The sequence below is a fragment of the Chanodichthys erythropterus genome, chromosome 3, assembly GCF_024489055.1.
Source record: "Chanodichthys erythropterus isolate Z2021 chromosome 3, ASM2448905v1, whole genome shotgun sequence".
Lineage (NCBI taxonomy): Eukaryota > Metazoa > Chordata > Actinopteri > Cypriniformes > Xenocyprididae > Chanodichthys > Chanodichthys erythropterus.
In genome coordinates, this window is record NC_090223.1 from 64789909 (window position 1) to 64804295 (window position 14387).

Below are 14387 nucleotides of genomic sequence, written 5' to 3' on the forward strand. Positions count from 1 at the left end.
AAAATGACCCTCTCTTAATAAGAATCACAAGCTGAAGTGTTATAAAGTACATGAAGACTGGGTTTTTATAGGCCTTATAGACAGACAGCTTGAGAGTGACTCCTGAAGGACCAGCACCACATCCTCTTGTACCACTGTGTGAAGAATTTATCCTCCAGAATCTGGCAGTAAGGTGTGGGAGTTCACTTTTAGTCCATCTCTTATCCTGAAATGTCAGGATAGTACTAACATACACAGCACTTAGGAATAAACATACACAGTGAAACATACACAGCACTTAGGAATAAGTATGTGCAGTTATTGAGAAGACATGGGCCAAAGAACAGAATGCAGTGTTGAGCAGTAAGAAGTCAAGAGAAACAGAAGTTGTCCTCTGTGGAAATGGCTGGTGTGACTCTCCTGGTCATTGTGCCAAATATTGCACCTACACTTTTTTAGATGTGGAGAGTCAAAAAGTTGCAGACTTCAAAGTGATAAGCTGCGCTCAAGTTTCAAGCTCTAATGCCATGGAGATAAGAGGTTTTAAGGAAGCTCTTAAATCCAGAGAAGAAAACGGAGTGAAGGTCTCTACCATTTCCACCGACAGGCATCCACAAATTGTCAAAGAAATGAGGGTCAGTAACCCAGAAAAACACCATGAATTTGACCCCTGGCATGTGGCAAAAGGAGTGTCCAAAAAACTGGCCATTGTAGCAAAGAGGAAAGACTGTGAAGGCCTGAGAGAGTGGATACCATCCATTGTTAACCATTTATGGTGGAGAGCCCAAACCTGTGAGGGTGATGCCGAGGTGCTGAAGAAGAAATGGGTGTCAGTAATACACCATGTTACCAACCGACATGACTGGCCAGGTAACAGACATTACCGGATGTGCTCATGAGCCCCTTGATGAACAGAGCGAGAGAAGGAAGCTTTGGTTGAGTCCAGAATCTGAAGCCCACAAAGCACTGGTGAGGACAGTTAAAGACAAGCGACTTCCGAAGACCTGGACCACCTGACGAAGTGCATCCATACTACAACACTAGAGGTATGTTTAGTTAAAACTATATACAAAGTTTAAAATGAAAATGTCCATCTAAAAGAAACATTAAACAACATTAAAAAGATCACCTCTGTGAATATTTTTTCTAATAAAAATTCGTATTTACTAATGTGTTTATTTATTTCTGTCAGGTCATGAATGCCTACATGTACCTTTTGGTACAGAAATACAACCAGCATTAAACAGAAAAGGCTGCATGGATTGATTCTTTCGAAATGAGCGACATCTGGAAATATAAAAGAGCAAAAGTCAAGGTTAGTACTATTTGCAAACTGCAATATAAATGTGATTAACACAGTTGTAAGTTCTGTAGTGATCTTCATACAGACAGTGTATTATACACAACTTATATACAGCAGATACTTATATTATACAACAGATACTAGAGATAATGTGAGTTTTGGTGCCATGTCATCTCCTGTGTGGGGTGGGGGTGGGTGGGTTCCAGGTGACCTCCAGTAATGGAGTCACCTTGACAATATATATAATCCATCTTGTAAAGCCTCTTACTGTTTTATCAACACAAGGAAGACACAGTTGTAACAAAATAGATTTTTTTAACAAAAGATATACACTACCATTCAAAAGTTTGGAAACATTTTTGAAATTCAATAAAATTTGGGTCTAAGAATGGTTTCTTGTGTGTTGCCCAAATGTTTGTGCATTAAATGTAGAATTTATTTCATCTGAAATTTCAGATGGATCCAAAAAAATTCAAATATATCTTAGGGGTCATCAACGAGCACCACCACTGGACTCTGACGGTACTGTTTATGTTTTATATGCAGTCTTAGTTATCTTTTATTTTCATGTAGTTGGGTACAATATATATATATATATATATATATATATATATATATATATATATATATATATATATATATATATATATATATATTTAGCATTTTAGCATTTAAGGTTTTGTTGTAATCATTTGCAATATCTTAATTATTAAGATTATGATTCCACAAGAGAAGAGGGCTGTGTTCCTGGATCCTCTAGGGGAGACCACAGCAAAAATTTAAAAATGTCAGAATGTGACAAGGTAAATCAACATTTTAAACAAGATCTTCTACAATTCTAAAGGTGTTTCTTAATATTCAGTTTTATCTAATAAATTCAAGATTTATGATTTTATTGTCATATGTACCTATATACAATGAATTCTTATTTTGTTGATATCCCATAATCATAAAACAAAAATCATAAATATTACAGGACCTTCATGATACAGAAGGGCTACAACATGCCCAGATGGGCATGTGACACGATACCACATTCGTGGCAACAGGATGGCAGTTCCTGTGGGGCTTTTGTCCTGAAAGTAAGTTAAATGTATCATAATGCCATATACTGTTTGAATTTCTTTCATCAGTGTAACACCAGGGGTAAACATTAATGGAGACGGTCACCCTGGATGGTAGATGGATAATAAATGGACTATAAAGATAAAGAGAGAATAAAGTTTTTTATTTAAAAATATTGAAATTAATGGTGAATTTTATTAAAAAAGAACACAAGGAGATGTTATGAAGAGTGTTCCTGCTGGCAATGTAAGTTAAGGGCGACTTTCTCGCACTAATCATTCTTGTAGTGACATCTTTCTTTAAAATTACCTCACTTGTATTTTATTAAAGAAGGACAGTCTTGCAGCATTAAAACACCCATCGAGTGAAAATTAAATAGATAAATAAAGAGAAAATTGTCATTTTGGAGTGAACATGTAACAACCCCTTGGCAATTTCTGAGACAATTTTTTGTGGTGTTCCACCAGCTGTTGACAGAAGTGTTGGATAATGTAAACATTTCAATTAGGGTGATTTGGAGGAATGCCATCCAGCCTGCTGTCCACTACAAATTCAACCTTTTTTGCAACATAACTATTTTTATTATATAGCAAATCCTTGTTGTAACTTATTGGAATAACATTGTTTACATTACAAACACATCATTCTCAATTACATAATCCCTTTTCTTTTTTTCTAGTTTGCGGAATGTTTCTTAAAGAACGAGCCGCTACACTTTTCCACAGCTGCAGAAAATGTGGCGGCTCTGACAATGACTATAGCTGCTTCTCTCCTGCAGAACTCTGGTATGTTTTAGATACATGTCCTTGTTTCAAATTTCAAATATTCATTTATTCTTTGGTACACTAACCATTTAACAGTGTTGGTAAAAATGTGATTACTTATTTGTTTGTAAATACTTGTGTTTTAAGAACATGTTTTATGATCACATAAAGCTCCTCGGTCCAGCAGGCCATCTGTTCATTCTGATTGGCTGTTCAGCTACTGCCACCTGCTGGTTCGGAAAGGCATTTCATCTTTTCATTTCATCTTTGGTGTCTCAGGGCAACATTGAACACAGATGCTACCGACGTGAGCCAAACCCACAGTCTGCTTTCGGCACCATTAGTTCGTCAGTGTTGGCTTGGTGTGTTCCTGCCTTTACACCTGCACTCTGTGCGGGAATGGCTTCACACGGGAATGAAGCCTAAAGCCCCGGGTATACTTCACTTTCCGCGCCTGCACGCAGTCCTGTCCGTGTGTCTTTCAATGTATACTACACCATGGATGCGCGCAGATGTTCACGTTCGACACATGCGCAGTACATTATTTTTTCTATGCTCTACCAGACATCGGAGGGCAGCACTGAGTCGTGTTATCAACGGGACATTCGCTGGGCATGATCGGAGAAGAACTGTAGTGCATCCACCATTGCAACATAGTTTGGAAGAAACGCTGGACAATCAAAAACGATGGAGAAGGATATGCTTCTAAGTTTATTCGTCTTGAAAGAAGAAGAAATTAAGAAGAAGAAGAGGAGACGATGGTGTGTGTGGCCGCTGAACCAGAAGAGACTTGTGGATGGGTAATTTAGCACTTTGCTTGCAAGAGATGCGGAGGATGGACGGCGAAAAGCATTTTCAGTATTTTTGAATGTCGGCTTTCATGTTTGAGAAGTTGTTACATCGAATCGCTCCCAATCTTCAACACAAGTCAACACATCGAGCTCCAGTTGGTGCAGCGGAAAGGTTAGCAGTGACGTTGCGTTTTTTGGCTACAGGGTACTCGCTTCATAGCATAGCAGCAAGCTACAGACTGGCCAGGCGGACTGTGTCTTAAATCATTCCTGAGGTGTGCTAGGCTATTTGGAAGTGTCTCCAGCCAGAGCATGTTGCTGTCCCATCACAGGAGCAGTGGATGGACATCGCACAGGACTTCTGGCGAATTTGGAACTTTCCCTTTTGTGTTGGTGCCGTGGATGGTAAGCATGTTCAAATCAGAGCCCCTCCAAATGCCGGTAGTGACTTTTCAATTACAAAGGCACACATTCAGTTGTATTAATGGCGGCATATGACAAACACTACCGTTTTAAAATGGTGGACATTGGAGCATATGGATGTGAAAGCGATGGTGGCATCTTCAAAGAGAGCGAGTTTGGCTCAAAAGTCCTTGATGGAACCCTGGGTTGCCACCTCCAGCTGCCCTGCCAGACACAGACATTTTGGGCCCCTACGCCCTTGTTGGAGATGCAGCTTTCCCACTACACGTGAATCTGATGCAACCTTATCCTGGTAAGTTTTGTTAAATCAAACATTTTGAAATATGAACATAGTAATGACATGTATGTATGTGATGTTTTAAATGAAAAACTGCTATTTTGTTTATTTTCTACAGGATCTAGTCTCACCCTGGAAAGCAGTTGTACAATTACCACCATTGCCGAGCAAGAAGAATTAATTGAGAATGCTTTTGGCATATTGGCGTCTTGGTGGAGGGTCTTTGGACGTCCAGTGGATTGGCTGCTCGAGCATCACAAGCCGCACTTCTGATGAGGAAGAACCTGGCAAAATTCTTTCAAACACCTCAAGGCTCTCTGCCATGGAGTCATCAGAAGAGGACAGCTCAATGTTGAAGGACAGTAATCAAACAGAACGATATGCCAAACACATTAGAAAATGAGAAATAAATAGCACAATGCGGACTGCTCAGTGCTTAAAATATTGTCTTTTCACTACCTTTGTATTATTTTTGCTTATTTACTATTTTGAATGTTTTTTATATGCATAAACAGTTGCAATCATTTTGTATATATGAAAACCCTGTAATAAATCTGAGACAAAAGCAGTTCTTTGTGGAAGTGTGCTTTTATTATTGTATAAAGATCAAATCAGCACAGTACCGTACAAATATAAAGTATGCATATATTTATACAGTAGTCAACAACATATTCAAAGCTCATTACAACAGTAGTAAATTTGCTAGATGTTGACTGCTCAGTGCCTAAAATATTGTCTTTACTATCTTTGTATTATTTTTGCTTTAATATTTATTAGTTCTAATGTTTTCTTTTATATACATACACAATTGCCATCATTCTGTACATTTGAACACCCTGTAACAAATGAGACAAAAGCAGTTATTTGTGTAAGTGTGCTTGCATTATGGTATAAATATTAAATCTGCAAAATATTTTAAAAATAATTAAAATTATGCAAATAATTATACACTAAACAAATATAAAGTTTTTACAAAACTATGTACATAAACCAGAGCTTTCTGTAGTGCAAAGTTACGTGCAAACATGGCGATTCAGAACAGATATACATGTATATCCATGTAAACAGTCATTTTTCATGTCAACTTTAAGCAAATTGGTTACATAAAACTATTTAAACATATCGTCTTTGCTTAACGTGTGTTATGTGCGTGTTGCGCAAAGTAGAAACAGTAGTACACAAGTAAAAAACAAAAAAACAAACAGGTAGTCTATTTTTATCAAGAGTCACAGCCCTCCATCTGCCACTTGAACAAGACTTGCGAAATTTCCAAATACGCGTGGGCCTTTCTTCTCATGGACAGTTTGCTCAGCCTCTTCCCCACCATCTTGCCAAAGCACATATATTTGTCCTAAAGTTCCTTGTCCTCGTCGTACTTCTGCAATCTCGCCATTATGCCTTCTTGGACTGGAGTTAACTGCTCTGTTTTCCTCTTCTTCAAAGCAAAGAGGCGACGGCACAGATAAGTGTCTGATGAGGAAGATGATGGTGAGGACGGAAGGGCAACTGGTTCAACAGGGTCAACGGGGTCTGGGTTGATGCATTCCAGGTTGATTGACGACAAAGATCCAGGTTCACTCCATTTGAAACAATGTAACAATAAAAAGTCCCTATACTTTGAGATATTTTTACTGATCTCCCTCCATGAATTTGCCACCCTAAACACGTCTTTGTACTCTTTCAAACATGAATTGTACAAATGTGGGTACTTTCTAATCTCTTCACACAAATGCTTGTCGAGTTTGCCGTCTATTGTTGTGTTTTTCTCTTTTTTTCAAGCATGTTGTTTCGACGGCTGAAAACCGTGCTCAATTCTGTGCGTATTGCCACCTAGTGGACTCTTCTGTACTACTTGCGCATGCACTGTTACACGCGGACTGCGCACAGACGGGGTGTGCAGCCGGCCGCGAGCCTTCCACATGACGAAAATTACATCATGCGGACGGTGCACTAACGCGGACGGACGAAGTATAGCAGGGGCTTAATTTTGTCCTTCAAAGTTTGGAGGTCATTGAAGACCACTATATGGAGAAAAATTCCTGGAGTGTTTTTATCAAAAACCTTAATTTGTTTTGGACTAAAGAGAGAAAGACATGAACATCTTGGATGACATGGGGGTGAGTAAATTATCAGGAAATTTTAATTTGAAAGTTAACTAATCCTTTAATTAGTCTTTAATTTGTGCCGATAGATGATAGTTTTGTGTGTCGATAGTCAGAGATATGGTGTTGTTTAAAGGCAAGGCAAAAATAGCATTGTTGTTCATCTCACACAACCTCAGTAAAAATTCCAGGGCAAATAAACTTCTGCCACTCTTCGACCGAAACTCGAACTTGTGTTTAGCCATTACTGGAAGCCAGGGATTGTAGTTTAAAGTTATAAATGTGGATATTTTTCTTACAAAAATCAGGGTTCCCACTCTTTTTCAGCAATCATTTTCCAGGACTTTTCAATTTTACTATGGGCCGGAATAAAAGATAAGCTTCAAGTCTCTTAAAAGATTCTCAGAGACTGCATGCATCATTATCAACAGTTTGTTAAAGCTGCTAAGGAGAAATATTTTTCAGCTTTAATTACACAAAATCTGCACTGTCCGAAAGTGCTTTTTCATACAATCAATTCAGCTCTGAATAATGGTGGCCTAGCCGTTCCTGCCAGTTCTGAAATATCATGTGAAACTTTTGCTCAATTTTTTGTGGATAAGATTGGTAACATTAGAGCTAACATCTCAGTCCCTGCCTCCAATTCTGTCCGTCTCTTGGATCAGGCAGACTACTGCACTTTTGATCAGTTTTCCAGGTTTGAGCCTGTTTCCTTGCCTGAACTGTTAACAGTTATTCAACATCTGAAGCTGTCTGTTTGTTCACTGGATGTTATTACGCCTCGTCTATTAATTCAGATCTGGGATGTAGTGGGTTCTACAATTCTTCTGATAATAAATCAGAGTCTTGCTTGAGGTATAGTTCCCTCTTAATTTAAACATGCTCTGGTGCAGCCCTTGTTAAAAAAAATCCAACTTGGACTCTACCTTGTTAAACAATAGACCAATTTCGAAATTGCCTTTCTTGTCCAAGCTTCTGGAGAAGGTAGTTCTTAATCAACTTTCGACTTTTTTAAGTACTAATAAATTTTTTTATAAATTTCAGTCTGGTGTTAAGGGAAGTGTTTTAAGTTGGTTTTCATCTTATTTACAAGGTCGTTCATTTGCGGTGGAGCTTGGAGGTTCCATTTCCCCCACACAGTTAATATCTGCAGGGGTTCCTCAGGGTTCTTGTCTTGGTCCTGTATTATTCTCTTTATATATGCTGCCTGTGGGTGTGATCTGCCAAAAATGTAATGTGTCTTGTCATTGCTATGCTGACGACATCCAGCTGTATCTACCTCTGAGTTGTAGTGATGATGCCAATAAGATTTGTTTAAGTGCCTGGAGCAAAATAAAGGTATGGATGGTGACAAGCTTTTTGCAGCTTAATGACTCTAAATCAGAAGTGGTCATTTTCGCCAACCAGCTCTCTGTAAAATTAGGCCCCTTATCTAAGAACTTAAACACCCAAGTTAGGAACCTTGGGGTAATTATCAATTCTGAGTTAAAGTTTGACAAACAAGTAAGGGCCGTTGTTAAAAGCAGCTTCTATCAACTGAGAAGCATTGCCAAATTAAAGAGAATTTTGTCCTTCAGAGACATGGAAACTGTGATTCATGCTTTTATTTCATCCAGATTGGACTATTGTAATTCACTTTATATGGGGCTGTCGAAGAACCTGTTTTTGCGGCTGCAACTGGTACAGAATGCTGCGGCCAGATTGTTGACTGGTACCAGGAAATGGTCTAGCATTTCCCCGGTGCTGGCTTCACTGCATTGGCTTCTGGTTGAGTACAGAATTCAATATAAAGTCTTGACAATCGTTTTCAAGGGTCTGCATGGTTTGGCTCCTGAGTATATTTCTTCTCTGTTACAGCAGCATTGCACCTCTAGACCGTTAAGATCCTCTCAGAGTTTGCTTTTAATTGTTCCTAGAGCACGGATGAAAACCAAAGGAGATCGTGCTTTCTCGGTGGCAGCGCGACGGTTGTCTCCCACTCCACATTAGATCCTGTGACTCTGTAGTCTGTTTTAAATCGATGTTGAAGTCGCACCTCTATTCTGTGGCTTTTAGTTGCCCTTAGTTTCTGGAACTCTGGCTGTGATGATTACTGTGGTACTGTGTCTGTTTTTAAGCTCTTTTTGTATTTTCGTATTACTGTGTTTTTTGAGATGTAAAGCACTTTGGCTCAACAAGTGTTGTTTTAAATGTGCTATATAAATAAATGTTGATTTGATTTGTTGATCACACCTGGTCTAAAGTGATATATTGCTTTCCAAGTCTTTAAAAGTCTTACAGTTTGCCATGACTTAACTATAAAATCAGTTTTTAATATAAGCTCTTAATCATACATTATGACTATGGAAGCTTTTTTCCGCCACAGAATAAAAAAGTCGCAATTACCTTTTTTCTACCTACATTTTTTCTTGCAAATGCGAGTTTATATCACAGTTATGCAATTTATAATTCTGACTTTATAACACAATTGCTGTTTATATCACACAATTCTGACTTTATATCAAGCAATTGCGAGTTTCTATCACATTTGAGATAAAAAAGTTGCAATTACCTTTTTTATTCAGCAGCGGACACTTCCATAGTTTATTGCCATGACCATAAAATAAGTTTGTAATATGAGCTTTCAATCATACATTATGATAAATTGTTCTTGTTACCAGTGTCCATATCATAACAAAAAATATTGGAACTATTTTAATGTCTCGTTTAACTATTTGAAAATAAAAATATTAGTCAAAGACAAAGTCGATGAACAATAAAGAAACCCATAAGTCAAGTCAAGTCAAATTTATTTATATAGCGCTTTTACAATTGGTAATTGTTTCAAAGCAGCTTTACATATTAGAAGCACAGAAAAAAAGGGAAGTGGTTAAAACTGTACAAACAAGCGTGGTAATATGTAACATATACAAGATGGTGCTACATTAAGCCAATGTCGGCTGACTTCCAGGGGTGGAAAAAACCCCCTAGGAGAAAAACCCAGCGTGCTAGCACTGGGAAAAAAGTCCTAGGAGGGAAAAAACCCCTTGGAAGATATATATATGTAAATGTATATGGAGATCAAAATCTGAATTGTACATTTTTATTATAGAGATTAAAAATCGATTATATATAAATATATGCAAGCGGATACGGGGATCCTGGGCTACGTTGTAGTCAGGTCCAGACGCAGGTTCTCCATCTGACCTGGATACGGCCTGGATCCAGCACCCGGCAAACCTCAGGATAAGCAGAGAGACAGATATTAGCGTAGATGCCATTCTTATTCTGATGTACAGGTGTATCTAGTGTTATAGGAAATGTTCTCGGTTCCGGCCGACCTAATTATTGCAGCGTAACAATCCTTTAACGGATTTGAAAAATGTTAATGTATTGATAATGTGTTATGTGTATGCAAGAGCAAAGAGATGTGTTTTTAGTCTAGATTTAAACTGACAGAGTGTGTCTGCTTCCCGAACAATGCTAGGAAGATTGTTCCAGAGTTTAGGTGCTAAATAGGAAAATGATCTGCCGCCTTCAGTTGATTTTGATATTCTGGGTATTATCAACTGGCCTAAATTCTGAGATCGCAATAAACGTGAAGGACTATAATGCATTAAGAGCTCACTTAGGTACTGGGGAGCTAAACCATTTAGAGCTTTATAAGTAAGTAGCAAGATTTTAAAATCTATACGATGTTTAATAGGGAGCCAATGTAATGTTGACAGAACTGGGCTAATATGGTCATACTTTCTGGTTCTAGTAAGAACTCTAGCTGCCGCATTTTGAACCAACTGTAGTTTGTTTAAAAGCCGAGCAGAACAACCACCCAGTAGAGCGTTACAATAATCTAGTCTTGAGGTCATGAATGCATGAACCAACTGTTCCGCATTTGTCATTGAGAGCATATGTCGTAATTTAGATATATTTTTTAGATGGAAGAAGGCGGTTTTACAGATACTAGAAACATGACTTTCAAATGAAAGATTGGTATCAAAGAGCACACCCAGGTTCCTAACTGAGGACGAAGGTTTAATGGAGCACCCGTCAAGTGTTAGAGAGTATTCAAGGTTTTTTCGTGAGGAAGTTTTTGGTCCAAAGATTAGGAAATCAGTTTTTTCTGAATTTAATAATAAGAAATTTCTTGTCATCCAGTTTTTAATGTCAGCTATGCATTCTGTTAGTTTTGTGAATTTGTAGGTTTCGTCAGGGCGCGAGGAAATATAGAGCTGAGTATCGTCAGCGTAGCAGTGAAAACTAACACCATGCTTCCTAATTATCTCTCCTAAGGGCAGCATGTACAGAGTGAAAAGCAACGGTCCTAATACTGAGCCTTGTGGTACCCCATATTTAACCTGTGATCGATACGACATCTCTTCATTAACTACCACAGACTGATAACGGTCAGATAAGTATGATTTGAACCATGCCAAAGCAATTCCACTAATGCCAATATAGTTTTCAAGTCTTTTTAAAAGAATGTTATGATCGATAGTGTCAAAAGCAGCACTGAGATCTAATAACACTAATAGAGAAATACAGCCACGATCGGATGATAGGAGTAGATCGTTTGTAACTCTAACGAGAGCAGTCTCAGTACTATGGTATGGTCATAATCCTGACTGGAAATCCTCACAGATTCCATTTCTTTCTAAAAAGGAACACAGTTGTGTTGAAACTGCCTTTTCTAGTATCTTTGACAGAAAAGGTAGATTCGAGATTGGCCTGTAATTTACTATATCTCTCGGATCTAGTTGAGGTTTTTTAATAAGAGGTTTGATAATAGCCTGCTTAAAGGTTTTTGGCACGTGTCCTAGTGTTAAAGATGAATTAATTATATCAAGAAGTGGACCTACGACCTCTGGAAGCATTTCTTTCAGTAGTTTAGTCGGCATTGGGTCTAACATACATGTCGTTGATTTTGATGATTTGATAAGTTTAGATAATTCTTCCTCTCCTATAGCGGCGAATGATTCTAGTTTTACCTCAGGGACACTACAGTGCACTGTCTGAAGAGAAACTGTGGACGGTTGCATGTTTATAATTTTCTCTCTAATATTATCAATCTTGCAAGTAAAGAAGTTCATAAAGTCATTACTGCTGTGCTCTATGGAAACGTCAGCAGTTGAATCTCTGTTTCTAGTTAATTTAGCCACTGTGTCAAATAAATACCTAGGATTATGTTTGTTTTCTATTAAGAGATTTGAAAAATAAGTAGATCTAGCATTTCTTATGGCTGTTCTGTACTCAATCATTTTTTCTTTCCACGAAAGGCGAAAAACTTCTAGTTTTGTTTTCTTCCAACTACGTTCAGCTTTTCTAACAGCTCGTTTTAGAGCCCGAGTGTGCTCATCATACCACGGCGTTGGATTAGTTTCCTTAATCTTCTTTAGACGTAAAGGAGCGACCGCATCTAATGTGCTGGAAAAGAGAGAGCCAATAGTTTCTGTTGCAGCATCGAGTTCTTCTATGTTGTCAGGTATACTAAGGCGATGAAACTGCTCGGGGAGATTATTTATAAAGCAATCTTTAGTGGCAGACGTGATTTTTCTACAATATTTATGGCTGGGTGGTGGTTTTGTAGCCTTGGCTAATTGTATTATACATGAGACTAAATAATGATCTGATATATCATCGCTCTGCTGTAGAATTTCAACAGCATCAATATCTATTCCATGCGACAGTATTAGATCTAGGGTATGATTACGACAATGAGTGGGTCCTGACACGTGTTGTTTAACTCCAATAGAGTTTAAAATATCTGCAAATGCCAATCCAAATGCGTCTTTATTATTATCTACATGGATATTAAAATCACCAACAACAAGGACTTTATCCGCAGCCAGTACTAACTCTGATAGAAACTCAGCAAATTCTTTGATAAAGTCAGTATGGTGCCCTGGTGGCCTGTATACAGTAGCCAGCACAAATGTCAACTTACATAATGTTACATAAAGCACCATCACTTCAAAGGAATTATATTTGAAATTCTTTTGAATGATTCTGAATATATTACTATAAATTACAGCAACACCTCCCCCTTTGCCTTTCTGTCGAGGATTGTGTCGATAATCATAACCTTGAGGACTAGATTCATTTAAAGTAATGTAATCGTCTGGTTTTAGCCAGGTTTCTGTCAAACACAGCAAGTCTAGTTTATTGTCTGTGATAATTTCATTTACAATAAGTGCTTTTGAAGAAATAGATCTAATATTCAGTAACCCAAGCTTTATCATTTGTTTATCTGATTTATCTGTGATTTTCATTTTTTGAACATCAATTAAATTTTTACCCTTAAAAGGTTTTGGAAGTTTTTTGTATTTACTAGTTCGAGGTACAGACACAGTCTCTATGTGATAATATCTAGGTGAAAGTGTTTCTATGTGCTGTGAATTATCTGAGTTATGTGACGTGAGGCGGCTAGCAGACGGTCGGTTTAGCCAGTTTGTCTGCGTCCTGATCTGGGCCCTGGTTTGTCATGTTTCAGCTCTAAGACTATTTGCCAAATTTCTAGAGAGAAGAGCAGCACCATCCCGGGAGGGATGAATACCATCTCTTTTCAACAGATCAGGTCTGCCCCAAAAGCTTTTCCAATTGTCTATGAAACCTATATTATTCTGCGCACACCACTTAGACAGCCAGCCATTGAGTGATGATAACCTGCTAACTATCTCATCACTCCGACGAACAGGAAGAGGGCCAGAACAAATTACTTTTGCTGACATTGAATTTGCGAGTTCACACACCTCTTTAATGTTAATTTTAGTGATCTCCGACTGGCGAAGTCGAACATCATTTGTGCCGACGTGGATAATGATTTTAGAATATTTACGTTTAGCATTAGCCAGCACTTTTAAATTTGCTTTGATGTCAGGTGCTCTGGCCCCCGGCAAACATGTGACTATGGTGGCTGGTGTCTCTATTTTCACGTTCCGTGTAATAGAATCGCCAATTACTAGGGCACTTTCAACAGGATTCTCAGTGGGTGCGTCACTGAGTGGGGAGAACCTGTTTGATGTTCTAATCGGAACGGAAGAGTGGTGTTTGTTCTTGCCATTATGCCGCCTCACAGTCACCCAGTTAGCCTGCTGCGTGGCTTCTACAACCGGAACCGAATGTGTAGTGTTTACTAGGCTAGTCGCATCCAAAGCAGTATCTAAGGCCCTTTCATTCTCACTATCCTCAATTAAAGTTTGGATGCGTGTCTCTAATTCTGAGATTCTCTCTGTCAGCCTGACAATATCCCTGCATTTATCACATGTGTAAGTCTCACTGCTGACAGAAAGAGCTAAGCTGTACATGTTGCATTTACTACACATGATAATCGTCGGACATGACTGACCGTGTGTTTGATGAACGCCGTCCGAAAAACTGCAACGCACACGGGACTCGCTGGCTGGATGTCTCGGTCGCTTGCCGGTGCCTGGGGCGAGGGTGATGTGCGGGACGCTGTACCTCGCGGTGGATCGATGAATGCCGGGCAGCAACGTCTCCACAGCTTCCCGATCTGGCGAGGACAGATCAGAATAACATACATCGGATAAATCCGCCATTCAATCGACAAGGAAGGTAGGTTTAGAGGAAAAAAAGAAAGTAGACGGTAGCTAGCAGGCTATGGCTAACACTAGGTGATTACGCTGGTGGATTGCTAGTAATAAATCGTTCCGTTTAGTAATACTATGCAATAGGTTAAGTAATCAGGTG

At 38.6% G+C, this 14387-nt stretch overlaps 1 long non-coding RNA gene and 1 pseudogene across 1 annotated transcript; one reads left to right on the forward strand and one right to left on the reverse strand.

Moving 5' to 3' along the window:
• Window positions 1-14387, reverse strand: part of LOC137005239 (uncharacterized) — a 615607-nt pseudogene that overhangs the window by 385708 nt on the left and 215512 nt on the right.
• Window positions 1182-2054, forward strand: LOC137007849 (uncharacterized). Its single transcript, XR_010892679.1, has 3 exons — window positions 1182-1294; window positions 1739-1804; window positions 1997-2054. It is a non-coding gene; the product is annotated as an uncharacterized lncRNA (long non-coding RNA).